Here is a 19476-nt window from a genome sequence, read left to right as displayed (position 1 = left end):
ACCACACTGTGCTGTTCAAGCAGTCGGCTGACATTTTACTGCTGGTGGGGAAGCTGGCTGAGATCACACAGTTTCCAGTAAACACTGCCCAAAATGAACAGGTTTAGCCAAACCTGAAAGCAACATCCACCAGTGCCTTATGGTGAGGGCGATGCATCACATAACATCCCTCCATAGAAACTGTGACTGTAAAGGCATAATAGATTGTATCACAGAGCACCACCACAGCTCTCTGAGTAACCACAGTTTTGAGGGGAGAAAAGTGCAACAGGTATGGTGGGGTTCAGGCTAGGAAGCTGGGATAGATTTGGGATACCTCTGACACACGCTCTGAGACTGGGCCTGGTGTGGACAGATGAGTAAAAATGCAGAAGGTGGAAGTAAAAGAGGATGAGGAGTGAATATTTGTCCAAAGATAAATAAAAATCAAGGCACTCATATCTGAGAAGCTCACACACTGCCTTCTGTGAGGGTTCACAAGAGATGAAGGACCTCAGCCAGAGAGGTGAGGACAGGGGCAGAGAAGGGCATCAAGGAAAAATGGCAGAGGCAGAAGAGATGAAGAGCAAGGAAACATCTGTGAAGTCAGGCCACAGGGAGCACAAATCCTGCCAGAAGGTGAAGCGAAGTCATGGCTTCTCTGAAGAAGCATCAGGATTCATGGACTGCCTCTTCAGACTGGATCAGGACAGAAAGGACCAACATATGCTCAGGGCTGGAGGCTTGCACCATCGTGGCAGGCAGCAGGGAGGCAGAGCTGTGGTAATGAAGGAGAAGTGCTGCATTCGCTGCATTGACAGGGGATGCCCTGGGGTGTCAGATATAGTTGGAGAGGAGACACAGAACAGAAACAGCTAAAAAAGCTGCAGATGTATATAAAGCTTTCTAGGAATAAAAGTGGAGGATGAACCACCAGAACAGACAGCCCCCCCAAAAAAACCCCAAACAACTCAGCACAACAACAGAAACAAACCAAACCAAACTTAACAAAAACTACTCCCAAAAGAAAGAAAAAAGGAAAGGCTGCGAAACAGTCCATAAAACTACAGAGCTACTCACCAAACTGATCACTGTACATAAAATCCTGAGACTGTGGAAGCTACATTACTTAAAGTTCCTTAGCAAATATATTACCAAAAGCACATTCACAGATACTGACTGAGGACAACTTATAATTTCAAATGATTGTTCAAGCACACAGTTACTTCACTGACACAGTTTTTCCAAGAACTACAAACCTTTAAGCCTCAAACTGGGAAAATCAAGACACCAAGCACTGAGAGCCTGAGAAAAAAGGCCCTGTATACACAGTGGAGAATGACAAGTTAAGAAATACAGTCAGGAAATATCTGAAATGATGAGGATTCTAATGGGACTTCCTGAAAGTGAGATAGGTTAGAACCACAGCTTCAGGCAGAGGAGGAAGGTGCAGATCTGATACAAGAAAGATAAAAGGACAGCATACCCCAAACCATACCACTAAGAGAGCCAATATTAGCTGGAGTGATCCAACAGGCTGACCAAGAGGTCCCTTTGCTAATGAACTGGAAAGATTTTCTCCTGTGCACATAACAGTTTCTGCTTTTTGAGCATAAATAGAGAGTTTTGTTCCTATTGATCTGCCTTACTGCCTGTTCTAGTAGAGAAATGCAACATCTTTTGCTGGCATCTGAAGAGGTCACCATCTGAAATCGACCTGCATCCTTTGACTGCTTTAATACAAATGAGACTACTGTATTTTGTATTTTCTAAGCATCTTTGAAGCCAGCATCAAAGAGAAAACTAGAAGCAGGAACATATTTGTCTTTGCTCACATCTTTCTATCAGCAGACTCCAGTGCTGATCAAGATGACTTCATTCAAGGCAGTCCCTCAGCTGTCCCAGACTGATAAACTGCCCCCATGTGCTGGATCCCGAAATCATGGAACATTTGACAAGGCTTCAAAGTCACCTCTTATGCTTTGCTAGAAACTGAATTAATTTTCCCCTCCTCTGCGTAAGGAGAAATACTAATTCTTATTACACATCCAAAGAACCATCACAGGATGAATCACCTAATGAATTACTCAAGTATTTGATTCTCTGCAGATGGCCTCATTTCCTACACGCTTCTCTATTGCCTTCTCTTGTGGCTTATCCAGTACAATAAGCCAAAGCATAATTCCCAGTGTTCCAAAGCAACATGATAGAAACATTAGTAACTGGACAAACATTTCATTTCACCCTGGAATTTCTACAACAGGCTGTCTCCTGTACTAAGTGTTTCAGACACTGTTGAAACATTTATTATGTAAAGCTAAGCCAACCATACAGAGCTACATTATACAGTTTTGTGGTCACAGGCCACCCAGTTCAAACACTTTCAGGCAGACATGAAAAGTACAGCTGAAATCAAGGAAAGAAACCTAGATCTTCAATTTTGGTGAAAGCTATGAAAACAGTGGTCATACCCACTGCCTGCCCCAGGTTTGAACCATCAGGTTTAACTAAATTGCTCTACCCCACCCACCCTCAACTGCCTCTCAACTCACCCTCCCTATTCATCAAAATCTTATTCAACACAGAAATTAAAGTAGGTTCCCTTGTGCCCTTGTGTAGAAAGAGTAACTGTCACCCAGCAGCGTTAGCAGGCTCTTACCCTCTTCCACAAGCCAGCACAAGAGGTGCATATCATCCTTGACATGCCGGCTCATTTCTCTTGCTAGAATTAGTTCAGGATGACAATACAGACCTAATAAAAAAGGCACAGTTTCTTCCACTTCCAGGACAATACCTCAGAACAACACCCCCCACACACAAGGTAGTAGAAATGAGGAATTTTTCATTTCAGCATTACATTATTCAGAGGAAAGAACAGCCAGAGAGCAGCAGAGAAGTCAGCCAGAATTACACTAGCAAAAGAATATTTTAGGCAGTAAATGCAGACAAGGAAAAAACAAGTCCTTGGGAAAAATAAAGATTAAGGTGCTACATAGCAGAAATTCCAGCGCTGTGTAAAAAGGATCCCACGACAGTGCTGAATTTGCTATAAGAACACAGCATGTTAAATAACAGGTACAACCACTGATGCTTAGCATCATCTTCTTTCTTCTTATACAACAGGCCAAAGAATCCACTCCAAAGAAATCACAACTATGCTGATTTGTGATTTTTTTTTTATAACTATTGAAACTCATGAGAAGAAAATCTTACATTAGAGCAATCAAATAACCGTGGACTTCAAGAAATGTTTATTCTGAGGCCCTATGGAGTTGTATTCCCTCACAGGTTCTACAGCTCAGTTTTTCCTGCAATCATAGAGAGTGAAGAAGATATTTATACTCCAGTTACAACATATCATGTAAAAAGTGACTGCTGTCAATAAGCATTAAAAAAACCCCAATGAAATGAATGTCAGAAGGGTATGTAAGTAAGTTCTGCTTAAATGTGCAACACAACACCAAGACACCAAACCCTATTCTAACAAACTGCAGAATTACATCCAGGATCCACTATCATCACTGTGATAAGGAGTAGTCTTAACAGCAGTAAGAACACTACAGATAGGACTGCTGTTGGCAGGGTGGTCACAGAAACGACACTCAATTACCCAGTTTCTCTGATAGCACAGGAATGTCCTCTCCCATCTGAACCTGTGCTGCAGCACTGCCTCAACAACTTGTCACATGCCTCCCAACAGAGATGATATTCCTCTCCATCCATTTGAGGCGTTCTAGGAAAAATAAGCCTGCTCAGCTTCAATCATTTCCTTTTTATTAACTGAACTCACTCAGTGCTTCTTCATCCATTTCAACACAAACTGTTCAGACAGAAGATCAGTGTAGGCAGCCACTCATCACCTGTCAAAGCTGTCAATGCAGAGGTTGCATCCCTGATGTAGCATTGGCATGTCTCATAACACATATCTTTATGACTAACAAAATTTCAGACTTTTTTTAATAAAGCAAGATTTGTGACAATGAAAATTAATTAATCTTCAGGAGATAGACTTTGTCCTATTATCATCTCCTCTGTGCCAAGTCAGTTACATATCTTCAGATTTCTGTAAGCATTTGGATGCCTCAGCTGTCCTCTGTAAACCATAGAAAGCACCACCTTTAGGTCTGTCTGTGGTCTTTGTCCAGATATTTTGCTGTTAATTTACCCTCCCGCTCATGAAAGTTTTTTAACAGCACTGTACTTTATTTTTCCATAGGGCTGCACTCAGACAGGTTGGAATTTTTCTAGTTTTGCTTCAGCTTTTTTTCTGACAGTTACTTTAACACAAGTTACCTCTAAACTGACAGCCTTTCCCCAAGGTGCCGTGCTCGCAGCCATGCCTTTACACTTATAAGCAGATTTCTCTCCACCCTGAGTTGAGATACTCAGCCCTCCAGCTGTAGCCCAGCACCTTACTACACTGCGTCCTTTCTTAAGCCCACACCCCAGTGATAAACCAAAAAGAGAGACAGGATGTATGCAGGTGCCATGCCTGCAAGTGATGGTCTGTGAGAAACTTTTTATGTGTCTTTCCACCCTCAGCCACTCATCCCACATCCATATTTGCTCCCCTTGACAGATCCTCAGCAAACTTTTAACCCTGCATGGCTGAATCCTGTTCGGGCTTTGCCCTGCAGACCAGAAACTCCCATTGTCACGAGAACTATATTGCACAAAAAGACAATTAATCTCTCCCCACCACATGAAAAACAGCCACAATTGGCATAGCCATCAACTATAAGCAAGCAAAGTGCTCGTGTTTGTTCTAGAAGTCTGTTTTACATACAAAAATATAAAATAGGTGTTATTTCCTAGAAGTGTAATTATTTTCTCCTGTTTCACCAGGTGTCAGTACCACTGCTCTGGCAAAAAGCCACCAGCATATATATTGCAGAAAGGATAACGTTGCAGATGCAGCGAGGAGATGACAGTACAGGCTGTGTGAAGTTACCGGCATTTCAGCAAGCAGTGAAAGCTTGAAAGATACAGGGCCAAATTATTAACTGCAAGGGCATCTGCTGGGTATAATAACTGTCAGACATGCACCCAAATAAGATGATACAGCACAACTGATAGGACTTGATGAAGACATACTTCAGTAAACAATGACTGACTCCGGAAAGCCAGAAAGGCTCAAAGGCTCAACCAGACATATGGAAACAGAACTCCTGGGGGAGAGGCGTTAGCCCTCAAACAGTTAAATTCAGTGGGCAGGTTAATCACAGAGAGCTTTTGTTTCATAGGCTTATTCTAATTTAGAAGGAAGCACAACTGATGCTGCAACGTCCAACCCCAAACCTATTGAGGCTCGTGGCCCTCATACTGCCGTAACAAGCCTTAAGTCCACAGTCTGCAGGAAGCCTGGGATGAAGACAGAGAAACTGCATTTCTACACAGAGCAGAATTCAGGACAGTATAACTCCTACACCCTTCTCTTCAGCCCAGGTAATCCTGCAGGAGTAAGCCTAAATGGGAGAGCTGCTTGTGCCAGGTTACATGTCAGAATAGAAGACTTCAAGCACCAGAAAGCCAGACACAAAAGCAGTTGCAGAGAAGGCATTACAAACAGGAAGACATCAGTCGTCTTCTCCATTCCTAACCCAAACTTTGTATCACAAAAATACCAGATGATTCAATAGCCCAAAAAAGAGTTATTCCACATGTTAAAACTACAGAGGCATAAGCAGGAGCTAATACCATAACCAGTTTAGATCCTGAGCAGGTGATTGCTACACTCACCTGACTGTGCTTTGCCTCCTATTTCTGCCAACTTACATCTTGAAATATCTTTATAACCACCTTGCACAGAGGGAAAACCTCATCCCTTACCTGGTGCAGTGCTGCATGCGGGACCAGGGGTGGACACCGTGGAGCTTTCTGAGCACACAAACCAGCCCACTCGTTTTTTTCTGCTTGTAAATTCTCTTCATCTCTGGCCTCACTTACAGATAAAACTAAGCCTCTACGTACAGACAAATCCTAAATATTGACAGCTTGTAAAAGGCTTAGAACTGAGGATTTCTATTTCATGGTGTAATTTGCTTTCCAGAGCAACCCACATTTCACTAACAGAGTAGAAGCTATTGGATATTCAGAGAAAGCTTCCAAACTGCATCTAAGGAGACAAGCGTAGCATAGGGCACTGGGAACAAGCACTATTTGCAAGGTGCCAAACACCTAAGAAAAACTATTTACACCTGTATATGAAAGTGTAAAGCCAACAGTATTCCCCAAACACACAGCACTGTGTGTGCACTGTGAGTTTCGTTCTGAGTTTTAAGGAGTAAGCTAAAGCCAACAGAACCTCACATTGCAAAAGCATTGTTTTTTATTTTGATGAGCTTCTCAACTCAGTTTGCTGCTTGTGTGAGCACACAGAATGGTGTAGAGCATGGGCAGGAGTAAAAGTCTGAGGATACCTAGTGTTTAATTCAGCGTCAGTGCCAACCTCAAGCCCGTGACTGACTTTACAGACACTGCTTGTTTTTCTTTCACAGTTCTCACAGCAACATTTCACTGTTTTCTCCTATTTAGCCTTTTATTACCAAATGCTAACACCTCATTTCCAGAAGCAGACCCTTTGTAAAATGAATTTTACTAAGCTGATTACTTAGTATGTCAAGTTTGTTCTTTTAACGATACCAAGTATTTTCTGCTTTCACACCTCATGGAAAGCACACACCATTCACATCCACACTGCTGACTGATGTTCCCAGTCCCATCAGCTCACCGCATCCTCAGGCACAGCTGAATGGCCTTCACTGTCCAGAGGGAGACACTTTGCAGCAACAGATCTTATTCTCTTGGAACCACTTACTTCAGAAATGTTGCACCAATTTGACAAATAAATTATAAAGTACTTTACCAGCTTCAGCAAAGTACTTCTGATTTGCATTTGTGTAGCTAAAAATAGGATTCAGGGGAAAAGTCCAAGACAGGCCCAGCTTGATTCAGTTCCCTGTTTATTCCCAGTGCTAAGTGAGTCAGCTAATGAAAAGCTTATGGGACAGGCAGCATCACTGGCCTTTTCTTGAAGGCCTGCTTGGAGACAGATGAAGTACCACAAGCATTTGAACACTGATCTTCCCTGATCTCAGGAGTTCTAGATAGACAAAAATCCAGACACCAGACAGAGATAGACTGGGCTCACACCAACACAGTGGCCTGGGAAGGTTTCCTTGGACAGCAATGGTGCCAGGTTTCCATTCTGCCCCTCAGCACAATTTCATTCTCAGCTTGTTCCCAGCCTACACAGGGTGTGTGTGCATCTCACTTTTGACATTTCTAGACATATTATTTAAATCTCACACTAATCACTTCTGCAGACTTGCCTTGAGGGCAGTCCAAAAATCAGCTGTCCAATATAACACTGATTCAGAGATTAACTGTGGTCTTTAGATTGCCATAATAAGAATGGAGAAGATACCAATTGCTAATGAGTTAATGAGACATGTACTCAAACTTATCTTGAAGCAGAAACCTCTTTCCACCCACTGCTCACAACATGGAAAATATATCCTGCTTAACCCAGCAGCTAAGATATACACACCTGTAATTCAAACAAAAGACATTTCCTTCTTGTAGACAGATATGACCTGACAAATCTGAGGAAGCAAACCAAAAAGTTTGAGAAACTTCTTTCTTGAGCATGAGTCTGAGTCAACACAACAGAGAATCAGTGCAATGTTCTTCTGCAGATCACCACCTTTCATCTATTTATAAAACACATTTATTTCATAAATCAGGACTTAAATATTACTACATCTAATGAATACCATAGAAGAAGCCACATTTTTCTGGCTTTGAGAGTGGGCAGTGATAAGATGCACAAAGGATCATCCTCATCTGACTGTTTCTATACTATCTGCCATGTGGGACAAGGTACAGATGTGGAAGCACTCTTACCTTTGTTCATGTCTCTCAAGCCAGAAGTTTTCATAACTCACACCTGCTCATTCACCAGCCATTTCTAGTTATGCCTCTCTCACAAACCAGGAAGCTATAGAGATGTTTGTAGCTTGCTGACCCCCTGCTATATAAATAACACCATCTCCTCATTTCCTGCGATCCCACCTGCAACCAGTTCCTCTGATCCTTATTAGCTCTCCCAGGTACAGGTAACTTCCATCATGTATTTATAAACTTGCTAGCACAATGAGGTCTTTTTTCAAGTCTAAGGACATCATTAAAGCATATTCATTACTATACTGCATTATAAAAGTCCAATCAATGAGACTGTGTTTAGTAATCCCAAAATTGCTATAAAGAAAAATATTTACAATGATGGATGGAGGTCAGAGAGTGCAACAATAATGACATAAACTAGGGAGGAAAGGAAGCAAAATGATTAAGGAAGATTTGAAAAGGCAGAAAAGACAGCAATGAGAAATAAAGGTGGTATAAAGCATCAAGGAGCCTACAATTGCTAAGCTGAAAATGTCTAGGCTTCTTCTTGTGCTGTGAAATGAAGGAACAGCCAGAGGGGTGAAGGACCATCAATTTAAGACTAAACATAAAATGTCAGCTAATTCACTGGAATGTTGTGCCAAACACTAGAGGTTAAGTTTGAAGCAGATTTCAAAAGAGGACAAGGCAGCACTGATACCAGCTTACAAGAACAGCTAGGTTTCAGTAGAAGAAGCAAGACTCTCCAATGACTGCAAGCCCCTGATTTCCTTGCAGGTAACTATTAGCTCAGTCTCAAGCCACCCTTTTCATCCTTACCTGCAGCAAGCTTCTTGCTACTCACCCCAAAGAAAAGGTCTTTGACACCAAGCAGGACCAGGATCAGACTGAGCAGAGGTCTGACCCAGCTCAGAAGCTCCCATGTTATAAAAGCTACGTGGCTTCGTCTGGAGCACCCAGAGCAGCCCTTTGTCCCAAACTAGGATTCCATACAATCCTCTGACTCAGAAAACTCCTTCACTGCCACTATTACTGGACTCAGAGAGTCCCTCACTCTGAACACTTGCAGGCTTCCCTCAGCATCCCCGTGGGGGCTGCAGGATGCAGCCAGGCTGCATGGGCTGTGGGTGCCCCAAGATATCTGCAGAGCCCCTTCTCATGGATCCACTGCCCTGCACACACCAACTGTAAACACAAGGAAGTAAAGAAAAAGCCTCTGAAATTATCAGTTCCACCAAGAACCCCTCTCTTCCTCTGATTCCTATCTGTACAAACTAACTGTGCACGCAGTGGCAAGAACTGGCTCCCCAAGCAAAGCAGCAAGAGCTGCACATGTTCAGGGATATTTTTTTAGTTGGTCTTTTTCTTTGGTGGGACCCCAGGAAATTTTGACTTCTCATAGTTCTGGAAACCTACCCTTCATCTCACCACCCCAATCTGCCCACCAAATCCCCAGTGATAGCACAGGGTTCAGTTCCTCTTTCTTCCATCACTCACCCTTTAGGGGCTGCTATTCTACTCACAAAGGGCTTTCAGCTGACATTGCTTGGCCCACTGTAGAGGCACAGCCTCCCTCCTATTCCTTGTGTACCATCAGAAGTAGCTATCTATCGTGACTGTACAAAGTACTAACAGCTATTTAAAAAGAGACTGGCCCTACACAGGGTCCATGTAAGCCAATGCTTTGCCCTATGCAACCCTGTTCCTGGGACCAGAGCATTACAGTTCCTGTGGCTCAGATTTACCACTTTTTCTCTTAATGCCCAGTGTAGTCTTGCTGCAGCTCATTTTCCACTGTGTTTTAAAACTGAAACCAGCTTAAAACAGTAGTGGGATGGTTTTGTATACTTAAAAAACAATACTATCCTGTTCACTGTTCCTTTTCCATATTGGTTTGAGAAAATGTTTAACAACAGCTCCTAAACTGTATCTATTCTGGAACCAGACACATCTGATTACACGTTCTGTGGTGCTGTTAAAGCATGAAGGTGACCCTCTTTCTGAAGATAAAAATTTACTTCAGAAAAAGAATGCATAAAAATGCAGTCAAGCCATCTGTATCTTTGGTTTCATTGCCCCAAAATGGACTGCCCAACTTACATCCAAACCAGGCTAGAGAGGAACACTTGGAAGTAGTCCAGCATTAGGTCCTTTGTGTCTAAACTGAATTTTGGTGAACTAAACCTAGCTGTATCTGTGACATCAGGTCATGCATTCAACACTAAGGAAAGTAATATAGATTTCTACCCTTAAGTGGTTTGGGGTTTTTTTGTGGCTCTCCTAGCTTAACATAGATTCACCAAGCAACATCAAACAGCTACACAGTGTAACAGATTTCAGAAGAGTTGATTTAGTAAATTAAGACCCTTTAAAAATTTACATCACCTGTACTAAGGTCTAAAGGCAATGAGATAGTACAAAGTCCTTCACAGGCTTTACATTTTGGGCCTTTTGCACATAAGGAACCCCACAGGAATGCAGCCATGACCTCCTCTTCACACTGAAATCATAATGCAGTGCTTCCATGAATGAAAACATAAGAATTAAATATTATTTTCTCATCAGAGATCTCTGGCTTTTAATAGCCCTGTTTCTGGAGGATTACCACTTGCACTTTGCAGGTGACCCACAGATAATCAGAATTTCCTCATGCTGCAGGCATACTTCAGTCAAGCTAACTCTTCTGTGCCGAACCTCAGCAGCATGAAAAACACAGACCTTTTACTCTATTGTGGATTTAGAGCATTCTGGCAAGTAATCTCTGAAGTAATGAGTCCTGTCCATTCATGTCCTGGAACAGATGACATACAAAATCTAGCCAAGAGAGCTGAGTTTCCCTGTAAGGAAAAGACCGTACCCAGTCTTGACATACCCACTAAGCCCTTTGGGCAGCTCACTGGTTTGACATTTTTCTCATTCTTCTTACTAAAATGCTGCTCTCAAAATATTTTGCATGGCTGGAAGCTAGGAGCACAGTTTTAATCCTTCCCTCTAGCATTAATTCGCTCAACTATGTCTTCCCTGGTTCTCAATCAAGGTTTTGCCCTAGTACCTCCATATCAATTGTGAAATTAGTGCAGCAGCTGAGAATGGGGGCCCCTCTGTAGCATTTTCTCTGTGTCTAAGTGCGGAGACAGGAACAAAAGCAGGCCCTGCTGCAGTATTAAGACCAGACCCAACAGCAGGTGGGAAGACAGAGGAAAGAGATAATAAAAATAAAGGTGTGCATAATTTTTCTCCAATCAGAAACAGCAATCACAGCTCACCACCTGCTCTTAATGCTCTTTTTCAGTCATCCAAGTCATCAGAGCAGTTTGCAGATGAATACAATTAGTTTAGTTTAGGCAGCCACAGAGATTACAGGGCTATAGAGATTACTGTGCAAAGAAAAGCAGAGCACATATGTGTGGACCAAGGAATCATGCAGTGGATGCTAAATGCTTTGAGGGGTTTGCAGAAAGGAATTAGAATACACAAGAGATGAAAAGAATGGGGAGAATTAATCAAAGAAGAATGGAGCGCTGAATGTCAGGCAAGCCACAAAGGTTTATCTCTTCCCATCCCTGGGAGAGACACTCAATGGAACTGCTGAAATAATCTCCCGAATTAGAACCCCACTGACATATAGATACGCCTTTTATGCAGCAGGAGAAAGACCAAAAGGTCTTTTCTCATCTCCTGTTTTCACGCTATACAAATTATTTAGCTCCTGAACATTTGTGCTATAAGAAGCACAAGCACAATCCCAGCAGATCAGTCAAAACCCTGTGAGGGCAGCAATCGAACCTGGCCACGTGCCCCTGCACACAAAGCTGCGGCTCTCCCTTGTGTACCCTCTGCTTGAGAGCACGCTTGCTGCCTTCCTTTAAGCTACTGAGTCTTTATTTTCAATTTTGCTGTTTAGCAAGAGGAAACCATGTTGCTAAGGGAGCTTTCTTTAGCAATTGCAACATTGAAAGATGCCTCTTTGAACTAAATGGGTTTTCCAGAAACAGTCCTTTTCTTTTCACTGAAAAACTACCACCACATCACCTTGGTTTGTTCATTCACAAACATATTGCCAAGCTATTTTTCATATGCTGGGAAATATTTTGCTAGATGGCAAGTCTGTCAAACAACAGCAATATTTCTTGTTTGCACAGTTATACCACATGAAGCATAATCCCAAATAAAAACTGTTTATAGGGTTTTCTGTCCTGTTCTTGTCAATCACTACATACCAGACTGGTTAGTGCTGATGACTTGTTCTTGTTTTCCTTTGAATGTTTCCACTCTTTTAAGCTTTTTTTTTCATACACACAGTTGACATTTGTTCTCAGTTCATCTTGTTAGATTTTCCTCACAGTTTTTCAGAGACTTCACAAATGTAACCACTTTCAAACCCTTTCTCATTCCTCTCCTCTAGCTTACACCATCTTTCAAAGTATAATTTTATTTGCCTTGGACATCCTGTAACTACTTCATGGCATTTTTTCCTTTAACAGACTGTGGTTGCTTTCATCTACTGCTTCTTCAAAGCTACCACTTAGGTTTAGACCTGTCTGATCTAACAAGATTACCTGAAGGTTTCCTACCAAACTCCGCAAGTTACCTTTCTCTCTCCTTTTCAATTCCTGGGATTGATGATGAACCAGAAGTAATTTAGACTTTTAATTACTGACACAAACAAAACTTAAAAGATATAGTTGTCTGGGGAACTAGGGGCTCCCTAGGGGCATGGGCACTTTTCACCATTCCTGCCAGGAAGCAGGGCAGGCAAGGGGCAGCCAGGGCATCAGGCACCTCTGCAGGGACAGGGGCAAGCCAATGCTGCCCATATGTTGTTGGAAGATACGGGGTGAGGTACAGGACTGGGGTTTCTCTTGCTCCTTTCTGCTCCTCCTATGCATGTTACTCAGGAGGTGCCCCAGGGACCTCTGCCCGACCACAGAAGTTATGCCACATCTTTTCCAGCCATCACATCATTCAGAACTTAATCCCAGTACTTGGAAATCACCTTACAGGGCCCCAGTATCCTCACACCACAAATGAAGGAGATTTCTTCTGTTACCACATACAGGCCTGGCACACACATTGTCTCTAAGTATATGCTGTTGACCATAAAGATGTGGCTTTACTTCCCCCCCACCTCACCCCCCGCAACGTTAAAAAATCATGAGCAGCTTTTGTTTGAGCTCATCTAGAATGAATCAAGATGTAGGCATTAATTGTATACAAACCCCCTCTTCCTGAAGTAATCTGCAGAATGACATTAAGAATGGCAAATTAACTGCTGATAAACCATGTAATTTGCATTTGTAGCTACTGCAGACAAGAAACTATTGGGCTACAAGTAAAAGCCAGGACTGCTTTTTATCTCTAATGTCAGCTCAAGAGAAAAACAAACCAACATCCAGCGAGGAAGTACTGAACAGATCTATGTGGGATAAAAGAAACCAGACCTGAATACATAAGTAATTCAGATCCACAGACACTTTGCAGAGCATACTCCAGCTATCAGTAAGTGCTTAAATTAAGTATGCATTAGGTCAGGCCTTAAAACAGAAGGGAAAAAAAGAGCAAATACCAATTTGTGATGACAATACACCAACAAAAACGTGGGATTTCATCAGTGCAATCCTTCTGACTCCTCTTGCCAGCCAGCACTCCCAGGATTTTTTGCCCCAGCAAACAGCTGTCACCTCCCTCTCCCGCCCAGGTCTCTGGAAAATGATGTTCAGGAGCATACAATGCCTTTACGTGATGGGAAACCATCTGGCTGCTGGCATTTCATTTTAACTGGCTCCTCTAAATTCTATAAGCTGCTGATTCCAGGAATCACCATATCTAGCTGTCTTCATTGCAGATATCAGCTTTCCTTGTTAGGACAGTACCAAACTGGCCTGCCATTAATCAAAAGGCAAAAATTACTGTGATTGTTAGCTAAGAAAACCTTGCTCTCCTTTATAAGCATTGTTATGCAGTCTTTCTACATGTACCATGAACTCCTTTTCATTATTTCTTCTATCAAATATCTATCATGTGCTGATTTTAATGAGTGTTTCATCCATATGGTAACCATGCACGCAAACTGAAATCGTTAGTAGTGCTATGCATTTAGTTCATGCTATGTATCTTTCAATATTATATTTAGTCATCTCCCTGTCTGCACATCCTCCTCCGTGCAATATCGCCGGTGCCTCACAGAGACTGTTAATCCATTCACAGTGTTACAGCAAAATCAAATGCAGCATGGAATTTAAGCTAAGACTAAAGATGTCCACTGCATCTTTAGTCTTAGCTTAGGGTAGCCTTTAGCCTACCCCTGTATTAGTTAACGTGTATCTAAACAATGTATGTCACTGTCAAAAAGGTAGAAGAGTAACTGAAATACTGGTAGTCTGACCAATAAACCTTGAAGAATCTCTGAAGATCACCAAAGAAGAAGAAAACTATGGTACAGGTTATTCCAACGCAGGGAGATCGAGACCACCAGCCCATAGACCACCCACCCTAATTACACCAGTGACTCAAAAAAAAGAACAATTAGGTATGCACTCTAATTTACATAAGAGGCAAAGGGGTTTTAACCAGTCATATAATGATGAATAATACATATGTAGTAGGAACATGAATATGCTAAGTGTATAAATAACCACTGATTTGGGGCTTCAGTGTGCTGCCTTGGGACAGACACCCAAATTGCAACAAAATACCTCTGCTCCATGTGTATATTGGTGTATTGAACAGACTCCTGGATCTGGGACAACAACAGATGTACAGATATTCCACTGAGTAATATCTAACATTTCAACTTCTGCACCATGTCCTGCAACCGCACAAGGACAAATTTGGATTCACGATTTTTCAGGCCTTTGCAGTTGTGCTTTATCCTACATCTCAGAGGTAGTTCACACTTCTCACAAGAGACAGTCGCTCAATTACAGAAGATAACTCCGTGACACTTCAGGCACACACAACTTGCCTGTTACTGTGAGCTCACTTGCACACTTAGAGCCCAGCCCCGGGCTCACTACATCTGAAGTTACAGCAATAGTAACTCCATGCTTGTGATTTGAACCACATTATCAGGGGATGAGAACCTGCCTTTGGCCATATGTGTAGAAACAAAACTTCAATAATTTTCTTTTCAATATACAAAAGACAGACATTTTATACTTTAATGCTTGCTACAGCTAGCACGAGCCCAGCTCTGAGCTTCATTTCAAAGCCATAGCACCCTTATCTGGCACAGTAAAGACTTTCCAAATTTAGAAAAGAAAAACCCACCACACAACAATGTGGTTTCATACATGTTTGGGGATGCTGCATCTCCAGAATGTTTCAGTGTTTTGCTGCTTTAGGATCACAACAACTGGAGTTTGCCGAGCCTCAGGAAAAATGTTAATATAAGATGAATGAGCCCTGTAGAAATGTGTTTACCCAAAATAAGCTTCAGGTCATGTGAGCCTGAGCAGTTCCTCTTGCCTCAATCAGGAAATATTTCCCTTGCGTTTCTCAGAAAGATTAACAGAAGCAGAGCTGACAGCTTACTGCCTTTGAAGAGGCCATGAAGGGCCAGCAATGGGAAGCACTACACTAGATTAATGAGTGTCGCTGTGAACCTCACTCTGCAGCCTGGTTCACAGTTTTGGGGAGGCATTTCCCACAAAGTTGCCCAGTCTCTAAAATGTAATCACAGATTCTGGAGATATCTAGAGTCTGCACCATCTCACTAATGAAACCCCAGTTGCTCACTGTCTCAGCAGATTGAAGAACAGCTGCAGAAGCAGGGGCCATCCAGGCAGAGACATTTCTGTTGCACTTTCAGAAATAATACTTTTGCGATGCCTGGGGTGCTCCATATGGATGCCCTGATACTGCACAGCACCATTCAAAATATTCCCAGCTTCATTAGCCCTGTGACTGAGGAAGCATGTCAAAACTTCTGCAACTCCACACCAAGGAGCCCTTTGGAGAACACAATGGAGAGTCAGAGGAGCTCGCAGACCCTGTTTGTAAGACGAGTTAGAATGTGTGCACAGGCATATCCAGGAGACTTGTTCCTGAGCAGAATATGATTCACAGTTCCCATCCCTCTGCCTGGGAAGGTGCACAAACTTCCCCTACACAATAAAATGAAAACTCAGCAAGCAGCATAGGATGGAATAAACTGGGTATTCAGATAGCTACAGCAATATGAGAGGACATAAACAGCAAAAGCAATGGGTCAGAGGGTCCGATTCAGGGTTTGAGAAGAGTTATGAGTTCTTCCATCCTAGTAAAAAACCCCAAATATATAGTTACTCTTGTGCTTTCTTTGGTTGGTCAGTGGGTTTTTTTAAGATACTTTTTAAGCTGAAGAATTTGTAATTCTGAGGCTTCCTGTGGGCCCTGAAACAACTCCACAATATGGCGGAACAATGAGGCTCCAAGCACAAAGGAGAACGGCCACATCTCAAGGCTGGGGAGATGAAGTCCTCTGATGTACAAGAAGGCCATCTCAATGTCATTGATTAGTCAGATGCATTTTTGCCATTTCAGACACCAAGGGAGATCAGACTCAGATACAAATCATCCAGCTTGAGAGAACTGCCAAAAAAAAAAAAAAAAAATAAAAGCCTTGCCAAATGCTGAACTCCCTGTGCTATTTGCAAACTGGCAGATACTCCAGGTTTCTGATGACTTGTATAATTACTTTAAAAAAAAAAAAAAAGAGAGAGAAAGAAAGGTCTTGGCCTATTTTTACCAATTTTTTTAAGCCAAGAAATCTGCTAGATGCTATCCCTCTCATAGAGCCTGGTGACACAGGCCTGACACAGATAACCTGAGCTAGAAGGTTTGTTTTTGGTTTTTTTTGCTGCTTTTCTCCCTCAAGAACCTACTCCTTGTTTATATTCCCAAGGTGAAGGTTGCTTTGGAGCATGGAGATGTGGGGCATAAGAACAGCCGGGAGCTGGGATGTGCTGGCCCTGCATCACCTCAAACAACTGAAGGTCTCAACAATGAATGATTCACTGCTGTTCTCACCATCACCTACTCTCTGTCTTAAGAGGAATGAAATCTTGCCTCAGCAAAATAAGAAAAGCAACTGCATTTCTACCTCCTCTTTCAATATTTTTAATTTTTTCTTTCATTTCTGTGGAAATTAGATGCTTCAGGAATAAACTGAAAAACAAGGTTAAAAAAAGACCATGCAAATACGTTTGCATATCATGAGCAATTGCTGAAGTACTCTCATGGGGATTTTTTGTTTATTCCCACATAGGAAACAGATTCAAAAAAGTTTTTAAAATGAAAAACAGTGAAGTTTCTCTGAGGTGGTGAAGTTTCTCTGAGGTGTTTTATATTTTCCCATCAGGGAAAGAAAATGTGAAAGAAAGTAGCAATTTTGCCATCACTTGGACACTTTGGGTGCAGTAAACTGGAGTTCCTCAGTAGGAGGTTTGCAACATGGAATCCAAGGTGGATAAACCAAAGCAAAGCAAACACAACCCAACCCTTTCGACTTCTGAACCCCAATGCTATCACTTGCTTATCTCTGCTTTAGTGAACGCGGTGCAACAGGAAGCGAAGGAACACACTTGCATTCAGATCTACATTGGTGTTCCTGCCTCGCTACATCAAGAGCAAAGAAAAAGGCCACCTGTCCCTCGCCGAGGTAGGTGCCCCAGACAGACACAAGCCTTCCAAGGTGCTCCTGCAGCAGGACTCGCAGGGCCTAGCCAAGAGGTGAGATATTTGGGAGGACAACGCTGAGCTGTGCACCGAGCAGGGACCTTCTCACTGCTGCGGCAGGACAGGCTGGGGAACCTGTGGCTAGCGGGTGTTTTCGTGGGAGGTTTGAGAGAGGCTGGGCAGAGCCTGTGATTTGCTGAGTGAACTGCTCCCTGTGTATAGGCCTTTTAAACAAAACAGACAAGGAGGAAAAGGAGGTTTATAACAGGAACAAGAGCGAAGGAAAAAAAAAGACTCAATATACTCCATTTTCTAGACTAGCAAAAAACAATTCTCTGGTAGTCCTGATGGACATTCAGTCAGAAGCAGACTTCTAATTAAAGACAGGTCTCCCGCCCTCCAAAAGACCCAAAATTCCTGTATTGCGTTACCCTAGAAAACAGAACTACTGAGGATTGCTTTAAGAACCAATAATATCTTCATTCAGAAGAGGAAAAGTTACTCTTACACATCAATGGAATTGTGTGTGCTACAGCTCCTCTGCAGGTGACGGATCACAGCTCTGCATGTTGTGACTCCACATTGGCAAAGCTTCCTGACACGTCTCAGAGTCTTTGTTTAAGTTGAGGGTACTTATTTAGCTGCACAATTAAATCTCTAAATGGGCAGATATTCACTAGAATGAAAGCTGCTTTCCTTTTTTTTTTCCTAAATTACATTCTAAACACTGCTACTTACTCAAGGGCTACCTTTAACAAGGGGGACTCTAAAATATATATCCAAACACCCATACAAGAATATTCAAAGTGTTAAAAGAAATGCTGCTATATTGCCATAATTAGCCATAATCACAAATTTCCATACTCATCATCTTTCTCATTATCTATACTACCACAGCACCTTGGAGTCACCAATACACATTAGGGCTTCAGTTCTAAGCACTTTACAAACATAACCTAAAATGACTATGCCAAATTTACAGTTTACTCATCACAAGCATCTTCTCTTACAAACTTCAACTGTTTGGCACAACACCTCACCCCAGGCATTTCTGATTTCCTGCCCCAAGTATGGTGCCATCAGTTACTCAGTCTCTGATACTCGCTGTCCATGTCCCTTTGCAGTAAGAGGTGATTCTGCAACCTGCTGCAGGAGATTATTTTTAAATTATATGGGTAAGTAGCTCTACATTAATACTGAAAAAGGATTACTCTGCAGTTGTAATTCTGCTTGTGAGCAATACAGACAATGTCAGCATAGTCTTCTTTCATAGATCTACTTGTAATACTTCATGCATTTACTTCTATGGGAGATAAATTTCAATCAGGAGCCTATTGTTAATGTAAGTATTTAAGCAAGCAAAAATTATCTGATGACAAGTTTTAAATGCAAGAAATTAAATATTTATACAGCACTGAGAGCAAGCATTCAAATCCAAATGTTGTGCAGTTGTATCTTTTTCCTCTAAGGAGAACCAGCAAAGCCTGTGAGCTTCAACAAAACCTACCTCTGGACTGGTAGCCTCTTCTTAGGGTTCCCTATCCACACAAACAAGAGTTACTTTACCAGAAGCTGCTAAATTACTCAAGTGCTAAAAAGTAATTCTGTAAAGCCATCCACCACTGCTCACTCCCTAACAAGTGTCTGAAATGCCTCCTATATTTCTTACTCAGATTGTGTACGGTGCATTTGGCTGCATTATACAGATAGGAAGCAAAAGCAAATATATGTTATTAGACCAAACACATCAAGCCTGGTTGAATTTGGTGACTGGATCTGCTATTCATTTAAAACACAAGTAGGTCCTGCACTTGCTACTGTATTATTTTCACACTAGATATATTTACATTTTTTTCTTAGCTTGCACTATTTACTTGCAATTATGAAAAAAGCATGGGCCCCTAAGGCAAATAACTTCAGATAAAGCCTTAGATA

The sequence above is a fragment of the Gallinula chloropus genome (assembly GCF_964237585.1).
Source record: "Gallinula chloropus genome assembly, chromosome: 11".
NCBI classification, from domain to species: domain Eukaryota; kingdom Metazoa; phylum Chordata; class Aves; order Gruiformes; family Rallidae; genus Gallinula; species Gallinula chloropus.
Note: the sequence above shows the minus strand (reverse complement) of the source record.